Source organism: Schistocerca piceifrons, chromosome 3 (assembly GCF_021461385.2).
Source record: "Schistocerca piceifrons isolate TAMUIC-IGC-003096 chromosome 3, iqSchPice1.1, whole genome shotgun sequence".
NCBI classification, from domain to species: Eukaryota; Metazoa; Arthropoda; class Insecta; order Orthoptera; family Acrididae; genus Schistocerca; species Schistocerca piceifrons.
In genome coordinates, this window is record NC_060140.1 from 270,923,680 (window position 1) to 270,939,965 (window position 16,286).

General features: G+C 45.2%; 1 pseudogene; it reads left to right on the forward strand.

The window, feature by feature from the left end:
* Nucleotides 1-925: 925 nt before the first annotated feature.
* The window catches only part of LOC124788584, a 66,147-nt pseudogene continuing 50,786 nt past the window's right edge, over nt 926-16,286 (forward strand).

Consider the following 16,286-nt stretch of genomic DNA (forward strand, 5'->3'; position numbering starts at 1 on the left):
AAATGACTCTGAGCACTATGGGACAACATCTGAGGTCATCAGTCCCCTAGAACTTAGAACTATTTAAACCTAACTAACCTAAGGACATCACACACTTCCATGCCCGAGGCAGGATTCGAACCTGCGACCGTAGCAGTCGTGCGGTTCCGGACTGAAGCGCCTAAAACCACTCGGCCGCACCGGCCGGCTTGGAGGAAGGCAGCTCCAACGTGTGAAATGTCAATTACCACATAATTTTAATCAGGCTATAGTGTGTTGAACAAAGGGAGTAAATCCACTAGTAAGTGTCTGGATACAGTGAGTATCCAAATTGGATAATTAATTTCAAGTTGTTTTCATTCATCTCTAAACCAAAGACTATTGATACTTTGGAGGGTTGGCGGAGGAGGGGGGGGGGGGGCAGAGGAGGGGGGGACAGAGGAGGGGGGGGGGTCATTGGGAACATGGCACTTGCATTAAGAAGCTTTCAGTTCCCATGGGGTTCGCTCTGAAATTTAAAGTTACTGTGCTCTTGACTGACTAGGGGTCCGCCATGGATTTTCGACTGAAGAAGGGGTCCACCAGCTGAAAAGGTTGGGAAGTCCTGTTGTGGACATTGCCAAACCTATCTACCTCCGGTTTAGGTGCGTCTCAGTGTTCATAATTGGTAGTTTCTTAAAGCTGCAGCTTATTGCCCACTTTAATAATGTGTAATTATTACTTTCCTGGCAATACAGAATGATTCAGCTGCGCTATGAGCCGTGTAGCTCACCGGCGATACACCGATTCGCACGTTCGTGCTATCTTCCGCTGCGCGTTAGGTCTGAGCGGCAGCGCCGCCAACTGGCTGTGTTCGCGCAGCTGGGAGGTGTGGCTCCGAGCCGCGGGCAGTTGCGAATGAATAGCGGCTAACAGCGGACGTCTCCTGCCTGCTACGACGTCTTGGATGGCTTCAGCACAAGCTGCCGGCACGTACAATGAGAGCAAGAGTGCTGTTCTTGCGGCGACGCATAGCCACACCAATGGACATGCAATGAGGCCTGCCTGCGTCCTTCCTTTGGAAGTCGGCAGTGCGTTCCGCCAGACTATTCGTACCTCGACAGTTGGTAATCGCTGTTTATTTTCTTTTTCTTTCTGAAGTGACATTGGTGAGAGCGTAATGTTGCATGTGAAACGTATTTCTGATACACTGTCTCAAATTTAAGCCCTTTGTGTTTGGAATCTCTACTGTGACCACGTGCCGCAGCTGTCTGTCTTGTTTATAATTGAAACTAAACTCAATGTGCTAAACTACGGTGGTGGTCTGCCTGTCGTCATTGTGTTAATTTGTTGAATTAATGGCCGCTCCTGATTGGCCTAGTTGCTGGGTGGCTATCATATGAATGAATTGAAGTTTGTAGCAGCTATAGAAAGGTCAGGGTATGCAACAAGAGCAAGGATATGTTTTCTAATTAAAGATTGTTTGATAAGCTAAAGAGTGGTTACTGTTCATGCAGATTTCAGTCTGTCATGCATGATGAAATCTTACCAGTGATCTGGTTGCTTTACCATATAAGGTTGTTTTCTACATGGCAGGAGTGAATTTGAGTGTATCAATCTAATGTTTACCATAAATATTCCAACTCGGACTTTGGGTTGGATACATGCGTTGGCTTGCATGTAGTCTTGAGTTCGCTCCTGTGATTGCCATACCCGTGTGACCGGCTTATTTATTTGCGCTGCGAAGCCAGTGGGCTGCGTCTGTGTACTCGTGTCATTGCTGCTTGCTAGTAGCTCGCATGACGTTGCCGCTCCAGCCCTGGATTTTATTAGGTACCCACGGAGCCTGATAAATCTATTGTCTCATTATGTATGTCTGTAATTGAAACCGATCCATTCTGTGGCCGCTTGCTTATTGACAATTTTAGTCAGTTATAGATGTGGTTATTTGGCTTTCTGCCACCAGTAGTCTGTTGTGTGGCGCCGTCGCGATATATCGGCTACCTTACTGGTAGGGCCGTGGCCTAAATTTGCGCATCTTGTGAAATTTTGCGGTAAATTTTGTTAAATTGAATAGCAGTAACTGAAGCGCGAAAGGGAGAATTAATGTCTTAATCTCATTTCTTGTGCTAATCCCCCCCTCACACACACTGAATATTTGAATAATTTTGTTATTCATTGCCCTGGCCTGGGCAATCGTAAGAACTGAAATCTTATGTTTCAGGTAAGCTAGTTTTTAGGTTCATTTAGACACGATAGTAGTTTGCTTTTAAGGTTGACTGTTTGTAGTGTTAACGGGTGTTAATCGTTGTATTATTTCTGTTAATTGTTGTATTAATTCTGATTTTCCACTTCATGTAAATTCTGGAGAAGTTGCATTTAATTGCCCTGCAGGTATTACCTGGTCATATGCGTGGGCAAATCACCAACTACTTTGCCCCACATCTTAGGCGTATTTCAATATTTTATTTTTCTGTCAGATATTTGTTTTTAAATTTAAATTTAAATACTGAACTTACCATAAATTAATTATTAATTAATTAATATTTAAATTTAAATATTTTATTGTTCTGTCAGATATTTGTTTTTAAATTTCCAGAAGCTGGCTTACGGGCGAATGTAATTCGCCACCGATTCTTGGGCCTAATCCACTCCAAAATATTTTTTATAGCCTCCTTCTCTGTAACGTCTAAATCGAGTGCTAAAATGGCAATCAGAATCTCCTTGAAATACCCCTGAAGAGTTTCTTTGAGATCCTGGACTGGTAGATAATATTTACTAGCTAAATCAGCTTTAATTTGAGGGGTCATCCTAACCTCAATAATGCTCCTCTATAAGTCTGACAGACTGCCTTTGAGTCCTAACACCTCAGCAATAATAGTGCTCCACAATCCTTTTGTCAACAGGTAAAGTAAGTGGAGAATCGCTAGATTGCAACACCAAGTACATTGACCCAGAACCAAAGCACTTCAACAATGCGTGGCAGCTCATCCAAGGTTGGCACATTCAACCCCTGCACCAAGGCAAATATAGGGGTGGGGAGCTTAGCAAAAGATTCTGAAAGAAGGTGGCTTACGACGGCCCTCCGTTCTGACAGAACTGAGTAGTTTCCCTGCTCTGGTGTTGAGCTGCCTCCACCTACTGTACCACTCTGGCACCCTACAGCGTTAAATTCTATTTGCAACTCGATGACTTGGTGAAGCAAAAGCCCGATGGTCATATTTTGCTCAGCCGTAACTCTTATCTGCTCTAAATCACACGGCTTACAAATGCAATAATTCAAGTCGACTTGCACTCTATTTGTGTACAGGACGGCTGACTGTCTCGCAAATTCGAGGTTATCTCGCACACTAGAGGCAGCACACAAATGCAGTATGCGGAACGTACCTCCCCGATACGTTCTGCTGCGGGGCACACTGGCCAGTCCGAGGCACCCCGCAAGCACGTGCTCAGCTCTGTTATGGTCCAATCAGTTGACGCCCCTCTAACATTCAACTCGTACACAAGTTGCTCCTATTGGAGGTGGTTACAAGCCTAGACATCCCCTATGGTGACTGATTCTCTCCTCTTGCAACAAAATTTCGACACAGAAAATATCTTCACACATATTAACAGATCTTAAAATAGATAAAAAGAACTATGAATGTTGCTGCTACAACTAACAATGGGACCCAGAACACAATCACGCTCTGTCACCAAACTGCTGCGTCTTTCGGAATTACAACAGCGCAAGGTGCAGAGCAAGTGTCTGTGGAGTGGAAGGGGGAACCACAAAATATACAGGGGCAGCAGCAATCATGGTTATACGCTCTTTATTTAGTTCAGAACTTGACCAACAATCACTCAATTTAACTGTTTGTATGATTACAATAAATAACAAATTTCATATACTAGTGAGTGAGAATTTCAACAGCAGTTATCACCCATTACGGGAAGTAAAAAACAGGTGCTCAGTCAGCCCCCTTTATTCCAAAATTACTGTAACATTGTATCTCATAGACAGAATTAAATTCAAATTGTAGAGAAAATTTACAGGCAAACTGTAGTCACGCTGAGACTGTGCTTAGCCACATGGCTCAAATAATGAATGTCCTCCCTGTATAAATAATTAAAGTGCAAAGTCAATTAGTTCTTGCTGACAGTAGACACGAAGAGCTAGGAAGTTTGGCTCCGAAAACTCTTTGTGTGCAGTTCAAAGCTATAGGCTGGCAGAAGGGCAGGGTTGAAGATAAGAGGTGTTTCCGCTGTGGGAGTTTAGAGCATTTTGTTCGTGAGTGTACCCTACAGCTAGAGTCATGGCCTAACAGCTGACGTCTAGGGAGAGGAGGCACCGTAAGGCACACACCGCCAATGAAGCGGTTCTGTCGCATAACACCGGTTATCGGTCGATTTGTGCCATTTGTTCGTGCTTCTTTGAACCATGAACCAGTCTGCGCCTTACTTGACTACGACAGTGGTGTTTCGTTGTTGGAGTACCAGTGGTGTCTTAATAACCGTTTATTTGTAGGCTTTCTTCCTAGAAGTCAAGTTATACTGATGTCATGTAGTTAATGGGCAGGTGTTACCCTTGATGAGTTATTGTAAAGGAAGTCTCTCTATACAAGATTTTTCGTGGCCAGTTCAAGTATTGGTAATTTGAGATCTTACAGTCAGTTTGTTATTAGGTTGTGATTGGATCCAGCAGGTGGGCTTGGTTTTAGATTGCGCTGGTTTCCTTTAGGTTTTGTACTGACAAGATAATCAGATAATGTTGGTGTCAGATTTGTGACTGGGGTTAGTAATGTAGCTGTGGAGAGTTCTGAGTTTGGCGTGAGCCAGTTACGTAGTGGAGAGGCTGAGGGCCTGTTGAAAGTTCTTAATCAGTTTCCCGATGTTTTGACCCGTAGATTGGGTGTCACCAATGGGATCCGTTATGAGATACGGCTGTCCTATGATAGGCAACCTCGATATCAGCTGTCGCCATCCAAGATGGAGGTGTAACGACGGATAGTGGAAATAATGTTGGAAGAGGGAGTCATTAGGACGTCTACATCTCCTTATGCCTCTTCCATATTTCTAGTCCGTAAAGAGGAGTCTGGGTACAGCTCGGTCGTTGATAACAGGTAGTTGAATCGGAAGGTTATTTTGAAATCTGTTCCGTTACCCGACTTACACCATTATTTTACCTGGTTTGCCACGACAAAGGTTTTTACGGTCTTGGATCTTAACCAGACGTATTATCTGATCCCGCTGAGTGAAGAATCCTAGATGGAATGACTGGAATATATTTGGGTTTAATAGGGGTCATCTGGTTTGTCCATGGGTGCAGCCGTCCTTTCCCGGTTATTGGATAGTGTTTTGGGGATCTGAAATTTAAGTCGGTTTACAATTAGCAGGGCGATGTAGTCTACAGTGACACCTTGTAACATCATCTTCGACATCTTGAGCAGGTCTTACTTCGTTTTCGTGCTGCTGGCCTCGTTGTTAAGCCGTGTTAAATAAGTCTGGTGCGTAAGAAAATCTCCTTCCTAGGGCATTTAGTATCAACTGATGGGATGAGAATCGATCATGGAAGAAATAGGTATTTGTATGTTTCTCCCACCTAAGACTTGGCATGACCAATTTTTTTTAGAAGTTAGTGGCCCATTTTGCTCAATTGGCGGCTCCCTTGAATCAACTACGTAAGAAAACGTGGAATTCAAGTGGGGAGAATCCCAGCGGCCAGCCCTTGATGCTATTAAACTCGTTTGGCTAGCCCCCCAAATCTTTCAGTGCCTGATTACCAGTAAATGGTTCAAATGGCTCTGAGCACTATGGGATTTAACATCTGAGGTCATCTGTCCCTTAGAACTATTTAAACCTAACTAACCTAAGGACATCACACACACCCATGCCCAAGGCAGAATTCGAACCTGCCACCATAGCAGCAGCGCGGTTCCGGACTGAAGCGCCTAGAACCGCTCGGCCGCACCGGCCGGCACAGGAAGAAGGAGGCGAAACACACCGGATAGCTTGTGCATCTCGAAAGCTCTCACCAGCTGAGCTAAAATATTCCGTTTCAAGTGGGAGGCCTTGGCAGTGTTGTTTGCCTCATAAATTTCGCTTTTATCTTGAACATCGGCATTTAGACCTCGAGACGAGTAATCGAGCCTTACGTTTGGTTCTGGCCCAGCCCAGGAAGGGCACACGCATTGCCCGCCGCGTGGTCTGAGTGCCGGTCTTTCGTTTCACAGTTAGACACATAACGGAACCGATAGGGACCGATGACCATAGCAGTCTGGTCCCTTTAATCCCCCAAACCAACGAACGGAACCGATAATTCAGTGATTAACACCTCAATTCGCATGCTCGACGATGGTAATGTGAATGATCAGGAAAGTCTGTGTGCTGAGAACTCCGGTTGGGGAATGAGTGTAGTCTCGGAGGTGCCCGACCTATTCACTAATTTGAGGGAAAAGCAGAGGTTGGATCCTTGCGTGAAAGTAATTTAGCAGCAGCTTCTGGAAGGTAAGTAGGTGCCAGATTAGTCTAAGGAAGGGCACTGCGTGCTACCAAACTAGGAGCGATAAACGTTTAAAGATTTGTTTACCTGGTGAACTGATTCGTTATATTTTTTACTATTTCCGTAATTCCGTAGTAGGGGGTCAGTTAGGAGCTGCCAAAACACTTTCGCAGATTAGGGAGCACCTCACCTGGCCCACCTCGTATAAAGGACGTTCGAAGGTTAGTGAGCAAATGTTGCAATGTAGCCAAAACTAATCCCAATTCTCAGAAGGGGATGTTGCATTCCACGTGGGAAAGTAACCCAATGAACAAGCTGTTCATCGACTGCATAGTTCCGTTACCTAGGACGTGGGATGGTAAGTATTATATCCTGGTTGTTGCGGACGCTTTCTCACGTTTGTGTGGCTTGTCCCGAGTAGTGGCGTCACTGCTGGTCTAACAGCTCAGGATATATCTCAAATATTTGAGATGATGACCCAGCACTTGTTACCGACCAATTTAGGAGGTTTTGCTTCGAGACTGCAATTCGTCATTCCACCACAATACCTTAAGATTTACAAGCCTCCCTTGCATAGAGAGTTAATCGGAACCTTAAATCAGCACTTATTTTGTTTCATCAGCATTATCTGCGGAAACAGGACGCTTCACTTTCATGGTTAAACTTAGCTCTCAGCTTCTCACCACGAGGCAATTAAGGCCTCCCTCCAGGTTCCCTGATGTTAAGCTATCCCATGAATTCCCCATTGGTCAATTTGTGGTGAGTTAATGATATTCTGCATGGGAACGTAGCCACAGAGGCCATTAAGGAAAACTGGAAACGGGCACATAGGAATATAGTGTTGTGGATTGGCAAGACAGCCAACCCACTATGAGAGGAAGCCGAAAGGCACGCGTTTTAGCTCACGCAGGCTGGCGTGAGGTCTGGAACAGGTCAAGGAAATGAGACTAACAAAAAACGTACGTAGCTGCTGGAATACTTAACTTTAATCCATAATTGGTGAACATCGCTCTTGACGGTACATGTTTTACAGCATCAGTAGTAACTGGTAATGGCGCCTTGTTAGGTCGTAGCAAATGACGTAGCTGAAGGCTATGCTAACTATCGTCTCGGCAAATGAGAGTGTATTTTGTCAATGAACCATCGCTAGCAAAGTCGGCTGTACAACTGGGGCGAGTGCTAGGAAGTCTCTCTAGACCTGCCGTGTGGCGGCGCTCGGTCTGCAATCACTGATAGCGGCGACACGCGGGTCCGACGTATACTAACGGACCGCGGCCGATTTAAAGGCTACCACCTAGCAAGTGTGGTGTCTGGCGGTGACACCACATATAGAACTCGCACAGCAGAGATATGCGCACCGTTATAACGAAGGTTGTGGCCCGTTTGAGGTTAAGCCAGGGCATAAAATGATCATCCGTAATTTTGGCGTTGGGAGCAGGGTAAAATGATATACAATAAGCAATCATTTCGTTTTGACGGCCTCTGTTAAGTTCTGAAGGTCCCTAATCCAGTCAGTCTCTTGGTCCGGAATATATAGACCGAAAGAAACATTTAGAGTCCTTGTATGTCGGATCAAGTGGGGGAGCAGTTTCCTTCTTGCTGTGAGAGAAAGGGGAGGCGGTCTTTCGCTTTCCTGTGGGGGAGGATACATAGATTCGCACGTTTGTGCTATCTTTCGCCGGCTGGTGTGGCCGAGCACTTCTAGGCGCTTCAGTCTGGAACCGTGTGAACGCTACGGTCGCAGGTTCGAATCCTGCCTCGGGCACGGATGTGTGTGATGTCCTTGGGTTACTTAGGTTTAAGTAGTCCTAAGTTCTAGGAGACTGATGACCTCGGATCTTAAGTCCCATAGTGCTCAGAGCCATTTGAACCACTTGAACCACTTTGCTATCTTTCACTGCGCGTTAGGTCTGAGCGACAGATGCGCTTGCTGGCCGTTTTCGTGCAGCTGGAATGCGTGGCTCCCACCCGCGCCGATTTAGGAACGGACACCGGCTAAAAGCGGAAGTCTCCTGCCTTCTACGATGTCTTGGCTGGCTTCAACACAAGTTGCCAGCGCGTACAATGAAGGCCAGAGTGGTATTCTTGCGGGGACTTACAGCCGTGGCCAAGCTGTGGACCTGCAGTAAGGCCTGCCCGCGTCTTTCCTGGGAAGTCGGTAGTGCGTTCCGTTGGACGATATTTTCGTACCTCGACAGTTGCTAATCATTTTTTTTTCTCTCAGTTGACCATGGTGAGAGCTTAATGTTGCATATTCAACGTGTTTCTAATACAATATCTCACATGTAAGCTCTTTGTGTTTGAAATCTCTAATGTGATAACGTGCCGCAGCTACTTGTTTAATTTTTAGTTTAAACTGAACTCGATGTGCTAAACTAAGGTGATGAGCTACCTGTCATCATTACGTTAATTTGTTGAATTGATGACCGCTCCTGATTGGCGTCGTTCTGGTTGGGTATGCTATAAATGAATTAGTTTCAGGAAATTATAAAAGGGCCAGGGATGCAGGCTGCAGTAGTTATTCGGAGATGAAGCAGCTCGCACAGGGTAGAGCAGCGTGGAGAGATGCATCAGACCTATCTTCGGACCGAAGGCAACAATAGTAACAGTAACGAGATGTAGTCATGAAGTCTACAGTCCTGAAACAGACTGAAACTCTAGCCCAGCAGCCTGCTGGAGAAACCAGAACGGAATAGCGCAGCGCATTCTTAAACTGGAGCACAATTCGCGCCCATTCAGTAAGCTTTCGGAACTGATGCAGCAATGGAAATGTTGCAGCTGACTTTTTAGCCACCATGGATGAGTACTGGGTGTATCACTATGGCTCAGAGACCGAAGTATAAGGTAGTGGAAAAATGTAGATTCACCACTGCCGACAAAGGCGGTGATCCAGCCATGATCGGGAAAGGCGATGCTGAATTTTAGGAATACCATGGTGTGGCATACCATTTAAATCTCCTGTTGAGATTATTGGAAGCTGTCAAGACTAAGGAGAGCGGGAAATTGTCCAAGAGGCATTTTTTACTCTAAAACAGTCTAGCTCATCCTGCGCATGGCACAGTCCCACATGCTGTTTCTGTCAGCTACCAAGTTTCCATCACACTCGTATTCTAGTAACATGACACCCAGATTGCGTCTTCCTTCCACGGGTGGAGAAACTATAGCGTTTCAGGGATTTTCAGAGTGAGAACGAAGAGAGATTCGCGGGAAACGTTTCCTGGACAACGAAAACGCACTCTTCCACCACAAAGGTCTCCGCCATGTCATCCTTCGTCGGCAAAAACGAGTCGCAGTAGTGAAAGACTATCACCCTCTCTAAGCTCCGTAATAGCAGCTCGATCTTTTCGAATTGATAATTACAACTTTACGACTACCCCTACTAACTACTTCTATTTGTACGCTGTAGTTAAACTTCGGTCTCCCTCTAAACACGGAAGGGAACACTGTAGAACATTTATAATCTTTTACTCAGAGAGCGGATAAAATTATGCGTAAGATTGCCCGTGCTAGCATTAATAACTATAAATTACCGTTGCACATGGCGCGGTCATATCACGAAATTACCTTCAGTGCCATTGTGGGCTACGCTGCCAGCGTCTGCACGCAGCGTCTTCGACTACGCGACGCGACGAATTCAGCGGAGTGTAGTTCTGAGGTTAACCGTTGCCTTTCGCACTATACCTATCGAGGGTTACGTCCGATTGATATTGCGGTACGTTTGCGGGCAGCACTGTATTGGCTGGGGCGTGAACGATAAGATCGTGTACCCAATCACAGGAGCTTGTACTACTGATGAGACATTTTCGAGCCCATAAGTTAGATGAATGGTTGTCTGACTGGGACCCTAGAAGCACTTTAAGGCGGGTATACAGCTGCAGAGCATTAGGAACAGGCTCAAACTACGCGACATTGACCCTATTAGAGATATGGTACACCTATTTAAGAGGTCACGGTCCATATCAAAAACATGGAAAGGGATGCAGTAACACAACAGTCTGTGGATGTGGAGGTAGAGAGAGACTGCAACAATACGACTGCGATCTGCAAACAAGACCAAGCGACCAGAACTTGCGGACTGTAGTTAATATCAATCTACATCGAATATTTATAAGGAAACTGCAATCTGTGAGATTAAGTCGATACTCTGTACCTCCAACTACCGTGAAAACATCAGAAGAAGCGGTTTCACCATTAGAGATGACGGGTATAGATGATTATAATTAATTATGATAAACCTTAAAACGCGCGAACGCACACGATATATATATATATATATATATATATATTATATATAAGCAAATATTGAACTTAAAGATGTCAAAGATAGAAAATCTTTTAGAAATAAGGTGGAAAAGTGGATTGTATTGTCGGAGAAGGAAGCACTAAAGAGACCAGGAACAAAATGGACAGAAGAAAGAAAAAGAAAACATGGAGAACGAATGAAAGAAGTATGGAAGAAACGACGTCAGAAAGCTTTGCGTGATCCTTCTGGGTCCATTCGCGATAAGTAAGTAAGTATATATATACACAGGGTGAGTCACCTAACGTTACCGCTGGATATATTTCGTAAACCACATCAAATACTGACGAACCGATTCCACAGACTGAACGTGAGGAGAGGGGCTAGTGTAATTGTTTAATACAAACCATACAAAAATGCACGGAACTATGTTTTTAACACAAACCTACGTTTTTTTAAATGGAACCACGTTAGTTTTGTTATCACATCTGAACATATAAACAAATACGTAATCAGTGCCGTTTGTTTCATTGTAAAATGTTAATTACAGACGTCTGTGATAGTGCAGTGTTGTAGGAACTGTGACCATGATGTATTCGAACTCTGAAAAGGCGGAGATGATACTCATCTATGGCGAGTGTCGACGAAAGGCAGCTGAAGCGTGCAGGGTGTATGCAGAACGGTACCCGGACAGAGAGCGTCCAACGCGCCGCACATTGCAAAACATCTACCGCCAACTGTATGCAACAGGTGTGGTCGTAGCACGCAAACGGGTCCGTAACAGGCCCGTCACAGGAGAAGCGGGTGCAGTTGGTGTATTAACTGCTGTTGCCATGAACCCACACATGAGTACACGGGTCATTGCGAGAGCCGGTGGACTGAGTCAAAGTAGTGTCATGCGCATACTGCATCGTCACCGCTTTCACCCGTTTCATGTGTCGCTACATCAGCAATTACATGGTGATGACTTTAATCATGGAGTGCAATTCTGTCAATGGACATTAACAGAGAATGCGTTGCAGTTCTACCTGTTTACCGATGAAGCGGGTTTCACAAACCACGGGGCAGTGAATCTACGGAACATGCATTTCTGGTCCGTGGACAATACTCGCTGGCTCAGACAGGTAGAGCGACAGCGACTGTGGACTGTAAATGTATGGTGCGGAATCATTGGCGACCACCTCATTGGTCCTCACTTCATTGCAGGGGCCCAAACAGCTGCAACATACATAGCGTTTCTACAGAATTATCTGCCAACGTTGCTCGAAAATGTCCCACTGGAAACGCGTCAACGTATGTGGTATCAGCATGATGGTGCACCTGCACATTCCGTAATTAACACTAGGCTGACCCTTGACAAGATGTTCGACGGGCGTTTCATAGGACGTGGAGGACGCATAAATTGGCCAGCCCGTTCTCCTGATCCTACACCTCTGGACTTCATTCTGTGGGGTACGTTAAAGGAGAATGTGTACCGTGATGTGCCTACAACCCCAGAGGATATGAAACAACGTATTGTGGCAGCCTGCGGCTACATTACACCAGATGTACTGCGGCATGTACGACATTCATTACGCCAGAGATTGCAATTGTGTGCAGCAAATGATGGCCACCACATTGAACATCTATTGGCCTGACATGTCGGGACACACTCTATTCCACTCCGTAATTGAAAACGGAAACCACGTGTGTGCGTGTGCCTCACCCCTCATGGTAATGTACATGTGCGTCAGTGAAAAAGACCAATAAAAAGGTGTTAGCATGTGGACGTAATGTGCTGTTCCAGTCTCTTCTGTACCTAAGGTCCATCACCGTTCCCTTTGGATCCCTACGTAATTCAGTGCTCTCCGATACACACGATCGAAGAGCGGAGGAGTGGTACTCAAGCGTCAACTTTAGGTTACAATATCTCCGGATGTAATAAACATTTTACAATGCAACAAATGGCACTAATTACGTATTTGTTTATATGTTCAGATGTGATAACAAAATTAACGGGGTTCCATTTAAAAAACCTAGGTTTGTGTTAAAAAACATACTTCCGTGCATTTTTTTATGGTTTGTATTAACCAGTTACACTAGCCCCTCTCCTCACGTTCGGTCTGTGGAATCGATTCGTCAGTACTTGATGTGGTTTACGAAATATATCCAGCGGTAATGTTAGGTGACTCACCCTGTATATTGTACTATTACACACACACATAAACACACATACACACACACACACACACACACACACACACACACACACACACACACACACACACATATATATATATATATATATATATATATATGTGTGTGTGTGTGTGTGTGTGTGTGTGTGTGTGTGTGTGTGTGTGTGTGTGTGTGCGCGTGTGTGTACAAGACGGTGGAGATATCTTGCAAGGCGCCGGCCGCGGTGGCCGTGCGGTTCTAGGCGCTCCAGTCCGGAGCTGCGCTGCTGCTGCTGTCGCAGGTTCGAATCCTGCCTCGGGCATGGGTGTGTGTGATGTCCTTAGGTTGGTTAGGTTTAAGTAGTTCTAAGTTCTAGGGGACTGATGACCACAGCAGTTGAGTCCCATAGTGCTCAGAGCCATTTGAACCATATCTTGCAAGGCATCCCAGATGCTCTGCATAATGCTCATGTCTGGGGAGTTTGGTGGCCAACGGAAGTGTACGAACGCAGGGGTGTGTTCGTGGAGCCACTCTGTAGCAATTCTGCACGTGTGGGGTGTCGCATTGTCCTGGTCGAATTACCCAAGTCCGTCGGAATGCACAATGGACATGAATGGATGCAGTTGATCAGACACGATGCTTACGTACGTGTCACCTATCAGTCGTATCTCGACGTATCACGGGTCCCATATCACTCCAACTGCACTCGCCCCAGTCCATTACAGAGCCTCCACCAGCTTCAACAAACCCCTGCTGACATGCAGGGCGCATGGATTTATGAGGTTGTCTCCATACTAGTACACGTATATCCGATCAATACTATTTGAAACGAGACTCGTCCGACCAGGCAACATGTTTCCAGTTATCAACTGTCCAATGTAGGTGTTGACGGGTCCAGGCGAGGCGTGTAAAGCTTTGTGTTGTGCACTCATCAACGGTATACGAGTGGGCATTCGGCTCCGAAAACTTATATCGATGATGTTTCTTTGAATGGTTCGCATGCTGACATTGTTTGATGGCCTTGCATTGAAATCTGCAGCAATTTGCGGAAGGGTTGCACTTCTGCCACGTTGAACGATTCACTTCAGTCGTCGTTGGTCCCGTTCCAGCAGGATATTCTTCCAGCCGCAGCGATGTCGGGATTTGATGTTTTACCGGATTCCTGATATTCATGGTACACTCGTGAAATGGTCGTACGGGAAACTCCCTACTTCATCTCCACCTCGGAGATGCTGTGTCCCCTCGCTCGTGCACCGCCTATAACACCACGTTCAAACTCACTGCCATTGAAGCAGCAGTAGCCGATCTAACAACTGCACCAGACACTTGTTGCCTCATATAGGCGTTACCGACCACAGCGCCGTGTTCTGCCCGTTTACGTATCTCTGTATTTGAATACGCATGCCTATTCGAGTTTCTTTCGCGCTTCAGTGTATGTAGAGGGTGTTTCCGTAAGAGCGCGCAAAAATTTAACAGGACATAGAGGATGCTGCGCTGAACAATTTGAGGTAGGCAACATGGCCTCGGAGAAGTCAGCTTAAGGAGATAACAGGAATTAAATCACATTTCTGTGTACTTCTTTATTTTCATGAGTTTCAGGTAACTGGAAATAACATCAATGACACAACGAACGTATCATTTGTGCTGTAACTTACAAAATGTGCTGAAGCTGACGGCCATCGACCTCAATGCAAGCATGACAGCGGCGAACAAGTGTCTGATGCGTCCCAACAAATGTCCCTGATGTGTTTCGAATCACATCACAGACACTTACAATTCTGCAACTAATTACATCCCGTATCCAGTGGGGTCTGTGTGTAGCACTGAGTAATGAATGGGTCTGTCGTTGATTCAAAGCACGTTCTGCCATGGGAGAATGTAAATACAACAGAGCCACCTCATGGACAAGTAAAGTAAACAAGATCTGCATCAAGAAGTCTTAGCGAGCAGTCTCGTCGTCCTTGTTTGCTTGCAGGAAGTAAGGTACATGTACATAAACAGCAGAAAACGTGTAAACCTGTAAGCATGTTAAATGTAAATAAACAGGAAAACAGTAATGCTAGACAAAGTGGTAGAAAAGATTACTTCCATATCTCCTTAAGCTGGCTTCTACGATTCAAAGTTCCTTACATCAAATTTTTCGGTGAAACACTCTCTATGTCCTGTTACACTTTTCCTCGCTCTTACGGAAAATCCTTCATCCTGCACACACACACACACACACACACACACACACACACATATATATATATATATATATATATATATATATATATATATATATATATATATATATATTTAGAGTAGTGTAACAAGAATATATTTAGAACTAAGTATAGCTGTAGTTAGCTTACCTCGAGTTCTTACGCGGCTGCCAGTAACATATCGAATAGTATAAGCTGGAAGCTATTCACTTGAAACCTGAGTTATTCCTTTTATTTTATGTTGTTTTTCATTGATTCTTATTTTCGATATTCTGCTTTATTTCTACCTTAATGTTACTACTGGTTGCTGTTAACGTAATGTCTTACCATGTGCACAATATAGACCCCGTATGTCACCATGATTATTGAATATGTATGATCTGTTTGGAGATAACAGGTCTACAATTCGTGGCAATAAATTGAATTGAACTTAACTAAACTGAATACCTCCAACAAACTGTCTAAAGTGTGGTCATGAAAATCGGAATGGTAGTCAGGCAAGCTGCTGTTATGACGCTGAAAAACTCCTACGTCACTTTCTGATAATCATACAGAATAAATTATGATGTGGAAAATATAGTGTGCATTGCCAGGAATAACTGTTAAGTATTGGGGTCGGGTCAGGGAGCCACCCGTGGCCTCCGGCAGAGCAGAGGCACGGGGGACAGGTCTCGGAGACAGTGTTTGGAGACGCCTTTGGGGCGACATTGGCGTTATCGGTCAGTGGCACAGCCAGGGCCGCGGCGTGTTTTCGCCACAGCCGCTCAGCTGCTGCTGATAACACCCAGCTGGTACAGGGGGGCCAAGAAAAGGCGAAAGGCGCTGCTGCTGGCGGGACAAGTAACGACCCAGTTAAGCCATCATTTCACCATGTTACGTAGAGATTCCATAGACACACGTCACAGCATGTTAGTTACGTTCTTGGCACATTGGTCGCTTTTGAGCGCTGTAGATGGTGCAGAAGTGGTACCAAGATCATCGTGTGACCATCATCCGCTGACGTAATTCATTGCAGTAAAGACATGTGCGTGTGTCAGTTGTATAGAACCAGGGCAGTAAGGTGGGTCAAACACGGAGACGTGACACACCGCAGAAACAAGCTATCGTGTCTGGACTTGTCCATGCCCACACAGCGAATGAACTTAGTCAGTTTGTTGGTGTATTAACGCGGACTGTCAAGCGTGTCTGCGAGGAAACCATCCATGTGGTACGGTGTAACACCAGTGTCGATAAAAAGATCCGGAGA